A 20,591-nucleotide genomic window follows, 5' to 3' on the forward strand; every position below is an offset into this window, starting at 1 on the left:
CTGGCATTCTAATTTTTTACAAACTCCCTCACACCCTTTATGAACCATGAGCAAAACTTGCTTTGTGCTCGTGGTGAGAATGAATAACTGAGTACTCGTAAAGAATAAAAAAAGAAAAATTACGAACGATTAAGCAAAATGTTGCAATTGACAGCGGTAACTGCTGCGTTGTGGAAAGTCGTGTTGAAAGAGATTTGCCGTCAATCAGTGCGCTGTACAATGTTTGCAATGGGTTCTTTGCTATCAGTGGAATTGATGTAGGCAGTGCTTAAAGGCCCGTTTTGTCTTGCGACCTCTTAGAACTGGGTGCCTTGAAACCTCTTACAACATTTATCCCAATATACGGCTCTGAACGAGAGGACCCACTGGCGCCATCTATTAGGTAGCAGTGCAAACTTGGCGGTCCGGCATATTTTCTATTTCTCTTGCACATTATCCTTTCTTTCTTGGCTTGAAAAACTTTTGTCAACGTTTTAAACGCGCCTCTCTTATACGTATTCTGCACATTTGACCTCATAAATCCCGCAAAACCTTCGCTCTTGTGAAATGCAGTTCCAGGGTCACCGGATAGATGGCGCCAGCGTGCTAGTGTGTTCTCTCGTCCCAAGAAATTATAAGAGGTTTCAACAGGTCTCGTCTCTCTCGGTCGTACTCAGTTGCAAGAGTGTGAGCGGGCCTTAAAAGACTCTGGTTAGTTCCTTGGGGTCGGTACAAACAGATAAAGAGGGGAAGGGGGAGAAGAGGGTTATTAGATGCACACAAAACCGACTTAAATAAAGCGTATGCGTAACCAAACATTTTTCCCAGGAAACAAGAACAAACAGCAACGTGGATTCCGATTATATCGCTCATAATCAATTAATAGTGTCCCTGAAACATCCGCGATGTTTTGCAACACGCAATCAACATGGTTACTCACACCATATGTTTTCTCTCTCTGGAGGCGGCTGCTCAACAAAACTTGAATGGAAAAATTCTAACATTTCTGATTACAAGATGGGGTACTTATGATTGTGTTTTCATCAACGCCAGGGCTATGGAATAGGGGGGGTCTGATATCTCCCGAGACCTTCCTGACTTTAAGCACTGGACGTAGGAGACGTGTGTGAGGAGATGTACATTGGTGGAATGAAGTATAAACCGCGTGTAAACGATTTGGCGAGCGACGAAACAAGCGAAGCGACGGCGACCCGCTTTGCTGTCGCTCGATCAGTCGCGCGACGAGGCAAACCGCATGAAAGCGACGGGAGCAAGCGACCAAGGCGATGAGCGGCGTTTTCTAGAAATTCAAGAACCGAGCGACGCGACGAGCGACAGTGAGAAATCTGTGTCGCTCGTCGCTGTCGCCGTCGCTCGGCTAAATCGCTTGCATCCGGTTCAGCCTCGACAGTGCGAGATGTTGCACGAGTTCAAAAGTCACCTAGGATAAGGACATTTCCGTTTATGCTGTCTCGCCTCAAAGAGTTTTATGCCGGATGTGAAATTCGTTTGGCATCCAACGCTTTTCAATAAACCTTTTAGAATACGATTGATCTTTCTGTCTATGCTGGAAAAAGCGATGAAGAAACTTCATCGTGACGTCGCCGGTGGGAGGAGCCTAATCTCAATCGGCGGCGAACTCAACTGGCAGGGAACTTCCAGTGTTGCCAGATGGTCCCACCAAAAAACCGCCAAACGAATGGGAAGTATAGCCCAAATATAGCCAAAGCCGTAAAAATATATAGCCCAAAATAGCCAAGACTAAAACAGTGAATTTTCAGCCTAATATTGACAATTTCTCACGCTCATACAATACATGTTACAATCTCTGTTTTAACCCTCAGATGCACCACCTTTTGTGCACATTATATTACTTGTGAATTTTTCAAGAAAATCTTCGGAAGGATGAATATCCGTACAAAACTGGCCCTTCCTTTGTAGGTTTTCAGAAGTACAAAACACACAAAGACAGCTTTATTGTGAAGCCCGGGAGATATGATCATGCAATAAAAGAACAAAATACAGAAGCAGAACAGTCATAACACTGGGTGTTTCAAACCAGAACCCCAATATCTCAGGTCCTTACTGATATCCCCCCTCCCCCCCGGTCTCTTTTTCTTTGTAAAGAATATTAGTGTCACCCATTCATGTTCAAGCTATTTCTGATTGTGTTGTTCTTTCTTGGGGTGGGCAACGACTGGAAGGTAGTCAATTGTTTAGCGGTGGAACTGCGGACTTCTCATTTTTACAAACCTGGGCGCCTAAGGATTATCACAATGGGCACCAAAGCAGATTTGGAGAGTTCAGTCTACGTCCGGGCAGAGCCATATGCGTTCGGGTTGAAGGCGCGCTACTGGGCCTGCGGTAATGGTGCAATCTGTTTGGTTTGCTCCACTGCGCTGTAGAGAGACCGCTAGAACTCTGCAAGCATTGCCTCACTGCGTAATGTGAAAACCCCAAAGTGTGTAGAAGTTTAAAGCCTTTCTCCTTCCTGTCCCTCCTCTCGACTAGCCAAAAGATAAACTTTTTTGTTCGAAACTGATTAAAAGTTCGAAAATTAACTAGCCGAACCTCAAAGTTGGGCGTCGAACATGAGGTTCGGCAAAAGTTCGCCGCATTCTTAGAAATAGCCACATAGCCAACCACGAAATTTTGACGCCAACTAGAAAAAAAAATGTAGCCCAATTTGGCTATATATAGCCCAATCTGGCAACACTGGGAACTTCATCGCGGCGCGTTGATGACGTCGACGGCACTGATCTCAATGACAATTGCTGGATCGCGTTTGCCCGCTCCGCGAATGCGGTCACTGGCGGCCATCTTTAGGTAGAGTTATATCACCTCTAGCCAATGTAAGCTGCTGCAGCCGCTATCATCCATCCATGGCAGATAGCGTTTTGGCAGGTGGGTTGGCAGGCTGCGGTCAAAATAGCGTGGGTGATATTGCGTGCTTGATTAAAATTATTTGACGAAACATGTTTTTGAAACCCGGCGTGAACAGTAGTCTGGTTTTTGAGGACCTGGTAAAAGTTTCACGAAATCGCAGCACCGGGAGAAAAGCAGCACAGCACGTATCGAAAGTCGCATCGAAAGGAGCATCGAAAGCAGACGACGGTACGGAGTCTGCTTTTGATGCGAGCTGCGCTGCTTTCCCCCGGTGCTGCGCTTTCGTAGAACTTTCGCCGGGTCCTCAAAGATGAGGCTACCGTTCACGCCGGGTTTCAAGAATCTGCTTCATCAAACAACTTCAATCAAGCACGAAATGTCACCCACGGTACAGTGTACTAGATCTACGGCTATTTTTATGGCAGCCTGCCGCCATTGCGCTGTCCGCCATATTACTATGATGGCTAGAGATGATATAACTCTACCTAAAGATGGCCGCCAGTGACCGCATTCCGGTCCATAGGAGGAGCTGGTCAAACGCGATCCAGCAAATAGACATAGAGATCAGTGGTCGACGGAGAGTGGCGATCGTGGCGATTGAGTTGAAACTTCATCGGGATTTGTCCCCAAAATATATCCCTAGAGGGAAATGCGCAACGCCGCATCGAAGGGTCTTGTAAAAGCAACATTTTTAACTTCTGAAAATGTATAATGCGGTACAATCTAAGTATAATTACCGGTATCAAGTCTAGGTCGCATGAATCATGTCTTTTTACCAACGAGGTAGCTTTTTACGTAAGTGAAACAATTTAGATGATCGCAATGCGTGAGCTGCATCGCGATCGTGATGAATCGTCATGGCCGACGGTGGATGTCGCACGTAAAGTGCTCGTGTGTCTGTACGAAGATTTGCCTCACTTTTGGAATTTTTGCTGTCAAGTCGGGCTTTTTCACGTCGCGATTACCATTCGGCAGTCTGGTGGGGGACGTGAACCAAGTGTCCTCGCTGAACTCGAGGAGTAGGACAGAATCTTGGCCCATATGAGAAAGGTTCCTCGGTAAGACACGGAAGAAGGCGCATGATTTCGAGGGCGGACGCGCCTCGTCCGTCGCCACACGGCATCTCGGCTGCAGTGTCGGTAAGTAAGTGCATGGCATCTCAATGGGCGGTTTTAGCGTACCGTTGCCGTGCGCAGCGAAATAGCTACTGGGAGCTCGCGCTGTAACTTAGAAGCATGCTTTTCAGCGCGCTTAAAGCCTTACCAGCCGTACCGTGGCTACCGCAGAACACGGTAACGGTCTCCTAAAACTTGCTACTTGTAGTAAACAGACACTGTGTTGTTTTTGGTCTTATTGATTTTGCACGAGTGTGCTGCCTCGTGATGTTTCTTTGAAAGCTCGGATCGTAGCGCTCAAGCTGACGAGGCGGCGAGTTAATTTCTCTAGAGCTGTGCATGAGGCACTCCGATACCTGAATTCTAAAGTGTAGGCAATGGGCATTACATCAACGCGGAACCAGAAAGGCTGCCAATGTGTTGTGCGTTAACTTGTGTTTGATTGGATGATGCAGGACTCATCTGCTGTGGCTAAAGGTGCTAGTGAGGACCCAGCACAGATGGCAGCTCCACCACCACCAAATGGTAGGTATAAAAAACAGTCTGGATTCATCTCCATAATACGTGGTTTGCGCCTGTGTCAGGACATATATTATGCATGAGTGCCGTCGGTAGCCTCATGCTGGTGGCCATTGATGTTGTGGGGTTGCAGCTTTGCTACACTGTGATCATGGTGAACTGCGCTGGCTCCAGTGGCCCAGAGTGACAGCTTTTGTACCTATCTCAGCAATTGCACAAAAATGTGAACATGACCTGCACTGTGCATAACTATGTAGAAGATGCCGTCATTAACCTATTGTGCCTGGTCGGTAGCTCCCAAGGTGACTGTAGGTCCAACCGTGTTGATGTTTCTAGCAAGGTGACACCTCAGCAAGACCATGGTGCAGAGACAATCCACACATGGTTACTTGAGTTTTGTGTCGGACAAGACACAGATCCAATTAATGAGACTGTGTCAGTAAAAAGACGGTGCCTCCGGTCCTGTTTCCCAACAGCAACCTGCTTCCACCGAACATTCCCGGCAGCACCACATCTACCCACTGCCCTGAAATTGACAAGGGAATGACACTAAGGCAAAACTGGCTCACCAATTCCAAAACCGGTGTCTGCTATTTATATAAAAGGTCCACTTCTAAAAATATTTGCTGCAAAGGGCTGTGGAAGCAGGACGCACCTGGCTGGGCATTGCCTGTCGAACTCGGCAAAATCATTGGCGTGCAGTTTGGTATACTTCATTTTTTGCACTCAGGTATTCACATCCTCCACCTTTGGCTAGATATCACAATCTGTCACAGTTGAGAGTAAGTAGCAGATGGTTCTCGCCACCACACTGAGCAATATTTTCTGCGTACTGAACTGGACAAACTTCGTCATCATCACTTGACGGTTTAAACTTCTGCCTAGGCTTAACCCAAGTGCCTGCACTAGCACATATTTCCCCGCATGTCTCCGAGCAAGCGCGCCCGTGGCCGAATGGCCACGGGCGCGCTTGCTTAAGGTCTAAAATCAAGTCAAGGTCTAAAATTGGCTGGCAAGCATTGTTTGGAGAACCGTCGAAAGAAAACCTGTGTCATATGACACTAATGAATTATTCCAGGCCAAGTTTCTTTGTCCTTGCTTTATTGAGTTGCACCCAGAGCAGCTTGGGCTCACAGTCTTTGTTGTTTGCTCAATGCAATGCGGAAGAGCTGGACTTCTACAGCACCAAAAACATTGACGGGAACAACAGTTAACTTGTCATTGGGAATCAGTTACGACAGACAGTTATAGCATAAAGGAAAGTGAATGCAGGACTCTTCTGTTTTCACTCCTTTTATTTTCGGACCTTGTGTTGTGTTTCGAAGTGAGTGATTTCCAACTTCTCGCTTTCCATTTTTCATGTGATGGACAGAGCAGGCCTGTCTGCTGCAAAGTAATTGGATCATGCTAGGTGCACATTGCTCAAGGCTGCTTGCTACATAGGTTGTGTGTTGTACTGGAAGACCCACAGCATGAGTGTGCTAGTCCGAGCAGTTCCTTGGTTAGGAAGGTGCCCCCATAAACAAAATGTCTTTCAGGAGTCTCGCATTCTTGATATTTCGAGCACTACATAAGAGCTCTAAAAAAAAGATGAAAGCAGTGGTATGCCATACACTACTGCTCACCACACCCCTGGGATTCTCTTGTTCTATGCAATTTCTGTAACATAGCCTTTAAAAATGCTTGTTTTTATAAACATTCACCCTTTTCGTGTACTTTGTTTGCAGGCTGTGGAGGGACAAGCAGCTGCAGATAGCCAGCTGTCATCTTCACTGACCACACTCGTGCTGCCCCTCATGGGGGTGCAGAATTTCCATGCACAATAAAACATGCTCCCTAGGCACCATTTTGCGTCTTTCATGATTTCAGTATAGCATGGAAAAAAGGTTTGCAGCACTACCTTGGTCATACCCGACAAAATTGTCATACATCGAATACAAATTCTGGGTCAGAAAATCTCGGTGCAATTGTTTATGTGCCGGGACTCGTATCTCGACTTCAGATGTCGATGTATATTTTATATACAGGGAACCAGAAATTTCACAATTAACGGTGACACGGCGGTGCAAGTTCAATCGTCCAGATACCAGCAACCACAGTTAATTGTTTACCTTTTCTTCCTCTATGCTTGGAACAATATACTGTTAGAGCCAGAATGCTTATGCAGTCAATGGGAAACAAGATGCCACCCATGAGGAGGCAGGCTCTCTTTTATTCTCTATTCTAATGTCTCGACGTTTCGCTTATGCGGTTTGCATTTTTGCAAGGTTACCCTGCGAAAAACATTGTGTTAAAAAGCTTTTTCAGAAACATCAACTTATTATAAACTTCCATTTTTAGGTGCCATACCAAAACTCCGCTTGAACTATCTTTTAGGTAGACCACTCTGCAGCCAAAGGGACTTACCGTGTCTACTTGATTTGGCAAGTTATAAAGTATGACAAAACATTGCAAGCGGATACACACAAGTATATTTCGCAGATGTGACGAGAGACAAAGCTCGTAGTAGCCTCAACAGCTGCCAGGCTTCAAGTTTGAGCAGGGAGACCCTGGTAGGCAGCACATACTTGCAGAGGTGGTCACCTCTCAGATTTTCAGCACTGCACAGCGTGTCCTCTGCTGTCAAAGCTTACACCGTCCTCGGGGTCGGACTCTTGGGGCTCAAGGGAGAGGCCCCAAAATAGAGCTACACAAGCCCGCATTGCGCAGAAAGTCGAATGATGTTGCTGTGCCTAGAACCTTTGCAACCACCGGAACCTGCTTTTCAGCATCCTATTCACTGCTCTACGACAGAATCCTAAGCATTGCTTTTTGTTAAGCTTGGCCTCAGAACAGCAGAGCATCCATTGGGGTTGCGAGGAATTGGTGTGCAAGCATGGCTTCAGGGTTTTGTCGCTGTCACCTGCACACAACAGTGAGGCGGTATCTGACATGAATGTTTCATAGCCTTTTCAGTTGTCCAAAAGCACATCAAGACTAGATAGAAATTCTATATGCTAATGCAGCCTCTACTTGGAGATAGTAGTTGCATAGCATCCCAAAAAGGCTGAAAAAGTAATAACAAAAAAGTTGAAAAAAAAAGTGGAGATATTCCACTTGTCTTGCACAATACCCAAAATTATGCCTTCAGAGCAAAGAGGTGTCAATTGAGTTTATAATCTCTTTATTTTCCTTTATATACAAAGGTGGGAGATGGGGCATATAATGTCAAACCTCAAGCTGCATGGCTTGCAGCTTGACGAGGCGCCCTACCCGGTGTGGCAGAAAAGCAGCACAAACGTTTCAGACAACACAAGCAAAGGACAAGATACTGTACCAGCTTGAACCTGCAATCGCAAAATGAAAACGTACACAACGTGCTGCAGCAGAACAATTTCCAGATGTTGAGGCCCGAGACATTTGGATGATACACATGCAATCACGAGTAAGCTTGAATCCGTGCGACTATCTCACACGACACTCATCACGGTGAACGAGGCACCCGTTTTCTACCGAGAGCTCTCGTGCAAGCGCATTGAGAAAATATGTATTGAGCACTTACCGACAACACCGCTGAATTCGCATCGCTGAACTTCTTGGTCGTCGTCTTTCCGTCTTCACTTGGCGCGCGAAGCCCACCTACCTTCAGCCCCGGGTTATCGATTATCGCCTCTGTAGCATCCAAAGAATGCGACTCGCAGCACACCGACGCACGGTGACGTCTTCGTCGCAGCAAAATGTGCCGCCAGCAACGCTCAAAGAGAGCACTTGCTGCTCGGCGGTCACCATATGGGGCCCCTCGCGACGCCGCCAAAGCTTCCACGGCAAATGTCAGCACCAGCGAGTGTCGGGCAGTATTCCCCGATACGTCCCTGACGAACCTTGAACGGCGAACACATAAAAACGTAGCGATAGTCCGCTTTGGTCCGCCTCGTCCGCGAGCTTGAACGTCGCCATCTTCATTGACTTTGGCAACTTTTGCTGCCCGACTACTACAAAGTTATCTCCATCGCCAAACTCAATCGTGACGACATTTTGACGTCACCGCGAACTTTATTATTTCACCAGCATAGCTCGAACTCCATCGGAATCCGTAGGGAAAAACTCAATCGCAACGTCACATCACGTGACCAAAAGGGCAGCCAATCAGCGACCGATTGAGTTAACTTCATCGTTGAGTTTGCGATCTAGCATAGACAGAACTGCCGGATTCGCCCCTTAGGCCGGGGTTTGAAAAACCCTAAGATGAATAAACCCCCACGTGCCTCTTATATTTGCATTAATATTTGGCAGGTTATATAAATAACACCTCGCTAATCTTCGCGACCCCTTCCTTGGCTAGCTTCCACCAGGATTTTTAATTACAATGTGATGCCGTGCCTTTTGATTAGAAAGTAAACAACTAACACTCCGAAGTTTGTTACATATGTTTGAGAGATGCGTGTTCCAGGACTTATCCCAGTCAAAATATATGCCCAAATACTTCACATTATTAACACACTTCAATGGAGGACATTTACAGTTACGACAGTTTGATTTGTGTAGGACAACCGACGAGCGCAGATTCAATTTCTTTAGTGGATTTCTATAGCAGACAAATTATGTCTTCGACATGTTAATTCTAATTCGATTTTCGTCGAACCAGTCTATTAACCGGGGGGGAAGGAGGGAAAGGAAACGCGGCGCAAAGCGGAGGCTGCCATATTAAAACCGCTTACGTTGCCAGCATAGTTTTTGCAGCGGAGAAGTTGCTGCCAAATACGGCGGACTGAGTTTTACTTTTTTTTTCGTTTTGGAACGAAAATGTATTGTTGTGTTACATAAGTCCTCCTGCATACAGACAACGAAGTTGAATTATATTTGTCTTGTTTGCTTGGTTTGAAACCCTAGAAACGGGTTTTTGGCGACTTATTGCTTTCATCATTTTGGAGTACGCAAGGCAGTTATCTCGCTGTTCTGGTTTCGGTTACGAAAGCAGGGCAAAACGCTCGTAGTTCCCGCCCTCAATACACGTTGGAGGCCTTCCACACTTTGACACCGGATAACTGTATGAACAAGGATTTACATTTACTTCAGAGGTAACTTTCGCCGCTTCCTCACCGTCGAGCAGCCGGATCAGCTGGCGGCAAGCCGCGGATGAAAGGCTTGAGCGTCAACAGCCTAGAGCCACTACAACAGCCGAAGTGCACTCAGTGCCGATGCGGGCGACGCGGGCTTCTGTCAACCCAGCGGCGGACCCAAAAGGGGGGTGACGGGGACAACCGTCCCCCCCCCCCCCCCCCCCCCCCCTCCCCCCCTGCCCCCTTCTCGGAGGGCGATTTGACATGGGTGGATCCCCCGAAATAACACCAACTACCGGCCTGCCAGGTGGTAGGAGGCTCGGTACTCAAGGACGAGGGTTCGAAATAGGGTAGGCCGCACCCTAGCAGGCACACTTGTACTCTGAACTTGGAGAACCACTCCGTCGCTTCAACCGAGACTGAAGTCCGCGGCGGCGGTTTCAAAGCACGGCTTAGAACCAAAAGTCGGCGCAGCGGCGCACATCTAGGGGCCGTCGGTGCATTGTGGTTCTGCGGCGGTTAAAACAAAAGGCGCAACCCGAGTCCTGTCTATCTTGCTTTTAGATTTTCCCTCCCCCCCCCCCCTCTTCCCCCCCCCCCCCCAAAAAAAAAACAAAAAAAAAAAACAACAACAACAACAAAAAAAAACGGAGTTCTGGATCCGCCTTTGGGTCAACCGGTAGCCCAGCACAATCCGTGAACGTTCCAGCTCTTCACCATGACACGGTGTTGCAGGAAGCAGGGTAAAATACAACTACGCGGACCACCGAATCAAATGCACTGTTATCGTAAATATTGGCTTGTGATTGCGCCTTTGTAGATCATCTTATTCGTTTTGCTGGAGAGACGCAACTGACGGGCGTAACAAAATCGTTTGTGTATTCCGCATACCTCGCAAAAGCACTTACCCAGTCACCTTGCGAAAAGCGCGAAACACGGAGTCCGCACCGCCCCGACTTAGCAGTCTTTTACCTGCTTTAGAGCAGTTTGTACCTGCTAGTAGGCATGTCTACTGAAACTGCAATTTGAAACTAGGGGCAATGCCAGAGAGAAAAGAGACAAAGTTGGGAAAGCATGCTCGCTCTTTCCAATTTCTGAACTCTCAAGTGATTGTACCATAATAAATTCCCCAACACCTCTTTCCAAAATAAAGAAAAAACGCTATGTTTACTACGTAAAAAATGGTCTCAGTTCATGCATCTGCAGGCGGGTAGGAAACGTTGCCCTAATTTATTCACACCACATGACGAGCGCAACAAACTCACACGAGATTTACAAGAAAATATCGGTGGTGACTTGAGTTTCCCTGAAATTCTGTAGACCGGTCGTTTGCAGGACCGAATCATCTACTCGGGCGGTATGCGTCGCTGTGCAAACGCCAACAACACGAAGCATAAAAACGGCAGGTCTAGGACAACAATCCGGAGTCCATTGTTCAATTAAAACGACGTAATTTTGTTGAAAACGCCCGCAGCTTTTTACTCACTGTATGCGTCGAGAATCTTCCATATTTTGAAACGGAACGAAGGAAGATTTACTTTTAAAAACGCTCACTGCGTCCTCCCGGACCAGCTGGACCGCATCAGCTGACGACGACGGGACTGAAACCGCTGAATTTCAACCCCACAATAACCAATTTGCGCTTCGTGTTAGTATGGGCTTCTACCTCCAAGCACCGCACCACACACCACGAACGTTTCAACTCTTTGCCGCATCGCCGTGTTGCACCAAACAGAACGAGATCGCCGAAGTCAACGGAGCGCTGTCGTGAACCTTGGCTTGTGGTTGCGCACTCGCGGATCCTGTGACTCCCTTCGCTTTCAAAGCACACACGACGATTACGAATGATACTTTCCGTCTTCCGGGACCATCAAGGGGCACTTCTCCGGTCACGTCTTCGCTACATGAGCTCGAAAACCGCGTCAACCGTGGTCAAACCGAAGCTGCCGAAGCAATACCGGCGCCATGTTGAAACGTGCGTTGTTGCTAGATTTTCTCCGACCAAACAAAAACAACGAAAGCAAACCGGCTCTAGCTTCCAGCGTACATCGGCGTTGCGCCGTGGCCAGATTTTCTCCGTCAGCTCTAACTTAAAGATGACCTACAGATGCAGCAACACTGGTATCAAGTTTTAACATGGCGGCCCCCACGGAGCGCCGTAAATTCTGAGGAGGGTGCATTGGAAGCGGCGGCACCTTCCCCCCCCTGCTATTAACTGCGTCACGTACGCTGTCAATAGATGCAATGCTTCGTCATAACTCAGATGACGAGATATACGAGAACAGTATCGTCTGCATACCGAAATATTCTGCAGTTGGACACTCTGGTTGAGATATCGTTCACATAGAAATTAAAAAAGTAAGGGTGTCAGAACAGATCCCGGAGGAACTCCCGCTTTTATCATTACGCGCGAACTTTTAAAACTTCCAACACTTAAAATTTACGATCGACCAAAAAAAAAAGTTTTTAGTAAGGCAAAAAATGGACCGCGGAAGCCAAAGTTCTGGCGTTTCTGAAGAAGCAACTTATGGCTGACCATATCGAACGCTTTAGCAACATCAAGGTAAAGGGCACACGCAAATGGGTTCTCAAATGCAACGTGTATGAGGCCGGTGAATTCCTCAAGCAGGGACTGAGTGCCTGGTCTAACTACGAAACCATATTCGCTCTCTGATAAAATTTCAGAGGTGTCAACGAAACTAGTCATATTGGACAATATCTAATATCCAATATCTCGCCAATGCATGGTAAGATTGAGATGGGGAGATAGTAGTCCAGCCGACTTGGTGTACCCCACTTGATGACTGGTTTTACGAGTGCGGTTCTTAACGCAGCGGGAATGTTGCAAGACGGCAAGACACCATTTATCATGGTAAGAATGACGCTTTTGATAGTTTCAAAATTTCGGCAGAAGTCTCCAACTCGCATGGAGACGTTTTCCGCTTGATACCGGATAAAATTGATCGTAATGTGGGTTCATCAATTGGGGGCAAAAAAAAAAAAAAAAAGCAGATGGAGATTCTTTGTCAACATGAGTAGGACTGATTGATGTCACTCAGGAATCTCTGGCCATTCCCGATGATGCCGCAAAGACCATGTTGAAGTCATTCACAGTTGGCTGCAAGTCCGAGCCGAAATGCTTCTCTAGGGACTCAATTATAAGTTGTCTAGATGCCCGCCCTCGAAATGCTTTTATTAAGTCCCAGGTTTCTCGTGGATTGGACCTGCTCTCGAAGAACGTTTTCTGGAAGTAACGACGGTTCGAGGATCGGATCATCGCATTCAAGTTTCTCACGCAACATAATTGTGCTCTTAGCTTCAAATGTCGTCGTCGTCGACGACGACAACGACGACGACGACGACGATCAATTGGTCAATTGATCAATTTTTTCGGTGCTCAGGAACAACCATTATTACCATATTGTAATAATAAGGATGACGACACGACTTCTGCTATCTTGGAAGGACACCGTTGACTCAGTCCGCGAACTGCACCTCAAAATGAATGTCCTATTGCCGATGAAGCGGGCGGTTGATACGATGTTCGACACAACGGACTTCGTGTCCTCGCAGTAGGATTCACTTATAGCTTTAGTAAAAGCTCAAAACAGGATCATCCAGGCGCCTCAAACTGAAACAACTGCCTAGCTTGCGGTTAATGATATCCGACGAAGTACTTGTGACCCAACACCTGAAGGCCGTCAAGAAAAACTCTGATCAAGCTAGTCATCAATGTAACATGTAAATTCTCGAAATACCCTTTGCTCCTCGAGAGAACCTTGGAGGCATTCTCGAAAGCTTAGTTGGTAAACTACAAATGGAGGACTCCCAACCATCACATGTTCAGGCTGCGCATAGCCCTCGCGCTAAACGTGATGTAGTGCCCCCTATTCTGATTCGTTTCTCACAAGTTCCTCTAAAAGAGCGCTGGATTGCGTGTCGTGGCCGCTTGGGCTTTTTCACGAAAGAATATTCAGAACCTAAACTATACTTTAAAGACAAGCCCAAAGACGACAACAGAAAGCTCTTCTGGATGGCGAGAACAAGAGGGAAAGAGGAAGGATTCAAGTTCGTGTGCTCTTCTATACTTCGTAGGCTCTTCTATGCTTCGAATCTCTGACGTTGCTTCTCTGGAGCAATTTCTGTAAACTTTATGGCCACTTTATTAGACTTCACGAAAGATTTAAACTTGAGCGCGAAAGCTTCCACTCAAGTTCGGGTACTTTTTCTACTTTATTTAACATTACTGTGAGAAGATTTTGTAAGCACCGGGAAGTGTTGAAAGGAAAGGACGCCTGGAACTTAATAACCACACCATCGATTGTGGCAAGATGAGTTTAGACTAGACGTAGATTGCGTACTTCCGATCGCTGATGTCTTTGTTTTCACAGAAATTAATATTCACAATGACGAGGTCGACATGTTTTCGCTACCTAGATTTTATACTCGCGACAAAAAATGCGGAGGTAGTATCGGATGTTTCTTAAAAGTCACTGCGTTTTATTCAGAGATAACCATTTCATTTCTTGTGAATCACTGGCACTTCGTGTTTCTACTCTTTTAATGACCTCTGCTTGCTCGCTTTTTATAGACCACCTCCTGAAAGTGTTCCTCGTTTCCTGTCTGAGCTACACAACTGTATTCAATCTCCGCCGGGTAATACTACCCTCTGCATCACAGGAGACATCAACATTGATCATATAAAAAACCCTAAATCACTTGTTTGCAAGTATGTTACCTTATTGGCTGACTATAAAGTTGAACCCTACGTTCTGGCACCAACAAGAGAAGCATTTTTAGGTGACATACTTGTAAGCTCCTCAATAGATCTTATTATCTTGAGGACATCAGCGTCGGTAATTAAATCGACAATTATAAAACACAAATTATCAGATCACTCTTTTGTAGCGTGTCAGATTGAGTTTCACGAACAGGCTTGTACTGAAATTGTTGAATGTAAGACTTTTGATAGATAGGTCTCCGGTTGCGACAGGTTACACTTCAGTGATGTGCAAGCCATTCAGAAATCTATAATTCTTTTGTTCAGTTTCTTCGGCAGTTTTATAATGGACAAAGAAAGTAATAGTTTTGAAACAACGAAAGGCAAACATACGTTGGATAACCACTGACATACCAACCGCCATTAAAACTAAAGAAGTAGACTTTAAGCGTTGTCGTTGTTCAGCTCATAATCGAAGCCTGCAGAAAGAATTTCGAATTATCCTCAACAAAGTTGCAGTGGTTATTCGCTCAGCTGAACGAATTTACTTCTAGAAACAGTTCTCGGAATTTTGAAATAACTCCGCTAAATCTTGGTCATTAATTAACGAATTGCGAGGTCTCCTGCCGGGCTTACAAAAAAGCCTTCTTCAAGATGTATTTGGGCATAATTCCCTCATAACTGTTAGTCATTTTAATGATTTTTTTTGCCACCTTTTCTGGGACACTCCCGAAAAGAACCATATATCTTTCTTTTTCTTACTCAAACTCTGCTCTCGCTTTTCTCACGCAGATGGCAGCTGATGATCTACAATCTATAATTCATAGCTTGAAGTCAAGTAAATCTCCAGGATTCGATGGCGTACGGCTGAGCGATCTACGCAGGAATTTCAAGTATATTCGGGACACACTTCTGCTGTTCAACAGTATAATTGAATCCGGTTGCATACCTGATGAACTAAAACCGGTTGTTGCACCCATCTTGAAGGGAGGCCATCGTGTTAAGGTTGAGAACTATCGGCATATTTTCATTTTGCCATGTCTAGCTAAAATATTAAAGAAATTTATGTTTATCACCCTGTCTTCGTTTATAGACAAACACAACTCAATGTCTCCAAATCAGCGCTTCATTGCCGGCCGAGGCACACAACCTCTGCTGGACGCTCTTTTAGACAACATAACTTATGGCTTTGAAGAAAACTTATGTACTTGTGCGTGGTTTTTTGACGTATCAAAATCATTTGATATAGTTATTCTATTCATTTTGCTCAACAAACTTTGAGCTATAGGTTTCCGTAGTGCTTTTTTGTTACTATTAAAAAGATTCTTATCTGAGCGCTTACAATTGGTTCCGGTGAACGGTGCATAGCTCTAATGTATTTTTAAAATCTGGTGTCTTACAGGGATCTCTCCTTTCACCAATATTGTTAAATATCTATTCCAGTGATGTGTTTACTGCAGTTTCCGACTGTATTCTCTGCCGATACGCTGATAGCACTCTGCTACTGACACGTCACCTCTCCCGCTCAACATCAATACAGATACTCCAATATAACGTCCTTCAAATCAAATAATGGTATGGTTTAATCGTAATCTAATTAATATCAATATCTCTAAAACGAAACTCGTCTGCTTTCACAATCTACTAAAAGTTGTTCCTTTAAATATTCGTTTTTTCTTACACAGATCAGAATGTATCATGTGCCACTGGCATGAAATTACTTATTCATACACCGTAAATTACCTTGGAATGCTCTTCAATTCATACCTATCATGGAACTCTAATCTCACAAAAATATGTTGAAAACTAAGGAGTGTTTCCTGCTTACTCTATCATACCAAAACATTTATGGCTCTTTGTGTTCGCAAGCGTATTGCTTATTTTTTAGCCCTCAGCAACTTACGCTATGGTATAACTATTTTTGGCCAATGCTCGAGCTTATGCGAAACAAAGGTGAACAGCGTCTTATAGGGAATACTTAGAAATGTATGCTATAACCTAACGTCCTCCAATCTATTTTTTTTTTTCCAAATGCTCTTAATGCCCGATTTTCGATCTTTGCTCTTGGAGACAGTGGTACACAAGCACAACTTAAATGATAAATTTGAGTATCTTCGCCCCTTCTCACGGCAGTTGCGCAAAATATCACGATACCTCGTTCTGAGTTGCTACACTCGGTATGGTAAAAACATGCATTCATTTTATGTTCCGCGTATATTTAATTCTTTACTGCCCCCTTTTTCAGACACATCATATCCAAAAAGAAGTTTAGAAAACCACTATGTACGTCATGTCTATTGGAATGACGAAGATACATCAACATTTGTTTATCTTGAAAGGAGGGGTGGGAAAAGAGGGGGTTAGTTTTATTTTAGGTAAGTACACCTTTTTTTTTTCCTCCGAGTCATTTTTTTTATTACTTTCGACGCTAATTCAAATGTCAGAGCTGTTATGCATCTTGGAGTTTTTTAATGTTATACAACATGCGTGTTTGACAAAAGCTTCAGGTTTGTGTGTGTGTGTGACATTCGTGTGTCACTCGTGTGACTCTCGTGTCCCTATTTGTTTTCATGAACAATTTTGTTTTGCCTAAAGTTCTCCGGTGATTTTTTTTTTCATTATTTTTCTGAGATCATTTTGTCACCAGTGCTACTTAGGTTCAGTCACGCAAGCGCTTGCTGGCTTTGGCGAACCGGCCTTGCGTCATCATTGCTTTCATTCGGTATACATAAATGTATTATTATTATTACGATCATTGTTATTAAAAACCTAATTTCTTCAGAGGTACCGTCGCAATTTACAAACTGAGGACACCTTCTTTTTTAATCAATTTTTTTTCTTAGCAGGAGCTATTTTGTGTTTACCCGATGGTGAGCGTCGAAGTTGTTTTCTGCCGTATAGTACTGTATTATGTGCGATATATGTTTGTAATAAAAAAAGTACCTTTCGTGCTCCTAGTCGAACATGCAAAAGCAAACCGGGCCTTCCGCGTATTGTCGCACCTGTGAGACATTCGCTTTGTTTATTAGGAAGCGAAGTTCGATCTGTAGAAATCGTACGCCGGGTTCTTGTTTTCGTTGGGCAGAACAGATAAGCAGTCTCGGCTAAGCCTCAGCCCTTTAATGCTTGACTTTTCCTCTCATGGACGTCGGCTGGGAGATGCAAAAGGGCCACTTGTTTACCCAAGGTAGATTGCATCCACACTTGGGTGAGCAAGCAAAGCGACCGCAGCTTTGCTAAAAAAAAAAAAAAAAAAAAAGCCGAATGCCACAAAAACAATTAATACATTTTCTTTTTAAATGTTTTACACAAAAAGGGCTCGCCTTATAATTTTCCATTATTAATTCTAAAACAAACATAAGAAAGGAATGGGAAGAAAGGTACAACCCCCCGCCTTTTTCTTTTAATCGTGTGATCTTTTCTCCGCCTTCCGCAGGTAACGGGACACTTCGGTGGCGGTAACCACGTGACCTCGTGTTGCCGAGACGATGCACAACACAGCGAACTGAGGGCAGTGGTGAACGTCCCTCTTTGAGGAGGTTGGCGGGGGGAGGGGATTGGGAGTTTGAAGAACGGGAGTCTTCTTTTGGAGAATCCAGTTCCGCAAAACCACGTATGCACCAAGTCGTCAGCGCAAGTTACAAGTGTAGAATAACCGAGTTCTGTCTTGATAGCATTTACAGATATACATTGAAAATTAACTCCCGAGCGTGTTTTATCAAGTTTGGAGAAAACAGAAAGCCCCGCATTGAAGATGTCATTGACTGTGGAAAATTCAGTCTTCTCGGAGAAAAATCTGTAGCTTGAGCGTCACTTTCTGTTGACGGGAACACAACTCAGACCGAACTGGCCTGGAGGCTGCTTGATTCTTCGGGCACTACAGCATTTGTGTCTTTATCTTAATCAGTACAGAGACGATTTGCAAGTGTTCGGGTCACAGTTATCTTCCCTAGAGGTTGGGGAATACTTCGCCAGTGTCCCTTCAACATGAACCCCCAATAATATCGGGACTATTGCTGAAATGTTGTCATCCTTACACGGGATCGTGTTCCTGCTTGTGGTCTTCAAGGAACAAGCGTTCACGGACAGTTTCAAGTCAGAATACACTGGGAGTGTTCTCAAGACCATCGAGGACATACCCAACGATTTCATTCTCTCTTTTGAGTCGGGAAAAGAGTTTATGGACGTCTTCGTGCCCACTAATTGCCTCAAGGACAACACTGCGCTGTTCAAGGCTTTCCTGAACTCCAGAGCGAAACCAGTCACGTTATGGACTGACGTCAAGATGCACTCAAGTCTTTGCATGGACCAAATGTGCTACACATTCAGGCAGTCGTTTTTTAAGATAGTTTACTTCATATGCGGCAAATATGATATTGAGGACATGTGGCTTAGCCACTTGAAAACTTACTTTATGTCTGCTTTTATGGTAGCGGAATACACAAAACATCTCTCGGACGATAATCCAATTTTTTTTCCTGTGCCACTTCAGTCATCGTATAATAGAGCCAGTGGTAGGTACGTAATGAGCTTCGACAACGGCAGTCTCTTCTTGACTAGCGAGTTCGAAAGGAAACTAATCGAGCACCAAAATCTTACGGGGGGTCTATTGTTAGAACGGCCACGAACGCTGGATGGAAGCTTCATACACCTCCTATGTATGAACACTTACGCCTGCCAGCATTCAAGCTTCAACGTTACATTAATGCTGTTGAAGCACCGCAACGCTTCGGTTAGTGTTGATCGCAATATAGACCTTTTTAAACTGTACTCTAGCGGAGTTATAAACAATTTAAACTATCGTTCAAGTAGAGACAGGGACGGCATATTTAACGATCTTTATCATTTTGGGTCGGCCGGTTTTTCATTTTATGTTCGCAAGCCTGATCCGGTTCCCAAGGAAAAAATATTTATTTTGCCATTTTTATGGGAGGTATGGGTAGCACTTATCGCGTCCTGTGTGTTACTCGTCTTGACGTATGCCCTAATTATGAAGGTTATGCTGAAGGGAAATGGGAATTATTTCCTCTTGGTATTTTACATGGTGGCGGCATCCTTTCAGCAGAGCACTCAGCTCCACACAAGCCTGCTGAGCAGCTCTCCGTCCAGGTTGCTGTACGCCATAATGGCCTTAACGTTTGTCGTAATGACGACAGCATTCAAAGGCCGTCTGACTTCACTTTTGAACGACCTTCCGCTCGACGGAGAAGCCGCCCAGTTCGTGTCGTTTGCGCATCTTGTTGGAAGAGGATATCGGCTATGCATCCTTGAAAACCCGGGAATTCTTGATGCACACGACTATCTAATCATCTTTACGAGAAATGGCTCAGTACGAGCCAGAGGTGAATGCTACCAAACTTCGAACTCGGCTCGCTCGATTAAAATCTCCGCTGACGGAAGGGACACCTTTTTCACCTACAACTCGCGAACAGGTCCCAGCGAGGCATTGAGGCGAGAGCTTCTCGGAAGAGGCTACGTCGAGACCGAAGACAGCGTCATGTCGTACCCCGTAGGACCGGAAATGAGGCCCTCTTCGGTATACCGACAGGACTTCGGTGCAACATTGAGTCGGGCGATTGAGGCGGGCCTATACGAAAGGGATGCTGCCCTTGCGAAGTACAAGAGCAGGTTCTTTCACGAGAATAGTTTGAAGCACGGCAAAGAACTGGTCCTGAGCTTCGGGGATCTGAGACCTTTTTTTTTGGCCTTGTTTGTGGGTTTGTGCGTCTCCGTTCTTATTTTTATTGGTGAGGCGATTTTATTTTATGTGGGATGCCGAACTGGCTCATATAACCTGAAGGTAATTCTTAAACAACCTGCACAACCTGAGATTCGAACCACGCGCCTTAAGGAAAGAAAGATACACGTCGCGTTCTAGAAAAGATTAACGGAGAACTTCTCAGTATGCTGAACGACATGGCGTTTATATTTTAAAAAAATTAAGGAATCTCAATTCTAGAAACATTTCAATATGAGTTGTAGATTTTGTTTTTGTTTTTATTCTGTAGGTTTTTGCAGGGCTACAAAATTTAATTACGTGACCATACTTAAACTACATTATCTTTAGTTTACGTATATCTTTATCGTATTTCCAAACGATTCCATTTTGTTTGTTGCTTTAATGTATCCGAATGATGCGGTACATGCATTATCACCGTATAAAAATTCTGAACGTCGATTCGATCGGCACAAGTATCTTCCGATCGTGTGAGAGCTTCTCTAGAATATTTGTGCAGCCATTTGTTTTTCTTTTTATAACTTGTGTTGATTTAGGTTATATAGTCAAACTTCCTCTCTTTTTCATTCAAAGCTGATTTTCCATAAGAGTAGAGT

The sequence above is a fragment of the Ixodes scapularis genome, unplaced genomic scaffold (assembly GCF_016920785.2).
Source record: "Ixodes scapularis isolate PalLabHiFi unplaced genomic scaffold, ASM1692078v2 PGA_scaffold4__175_contigs__length_147842914, whole genome shotgun sequence".
Lineage (NCBI taxonomy): Eukaryota > Metazoa > Arthropoda > Arachnida > Ixodida > Ixodidae > Ixodes > Ixodes scapularis.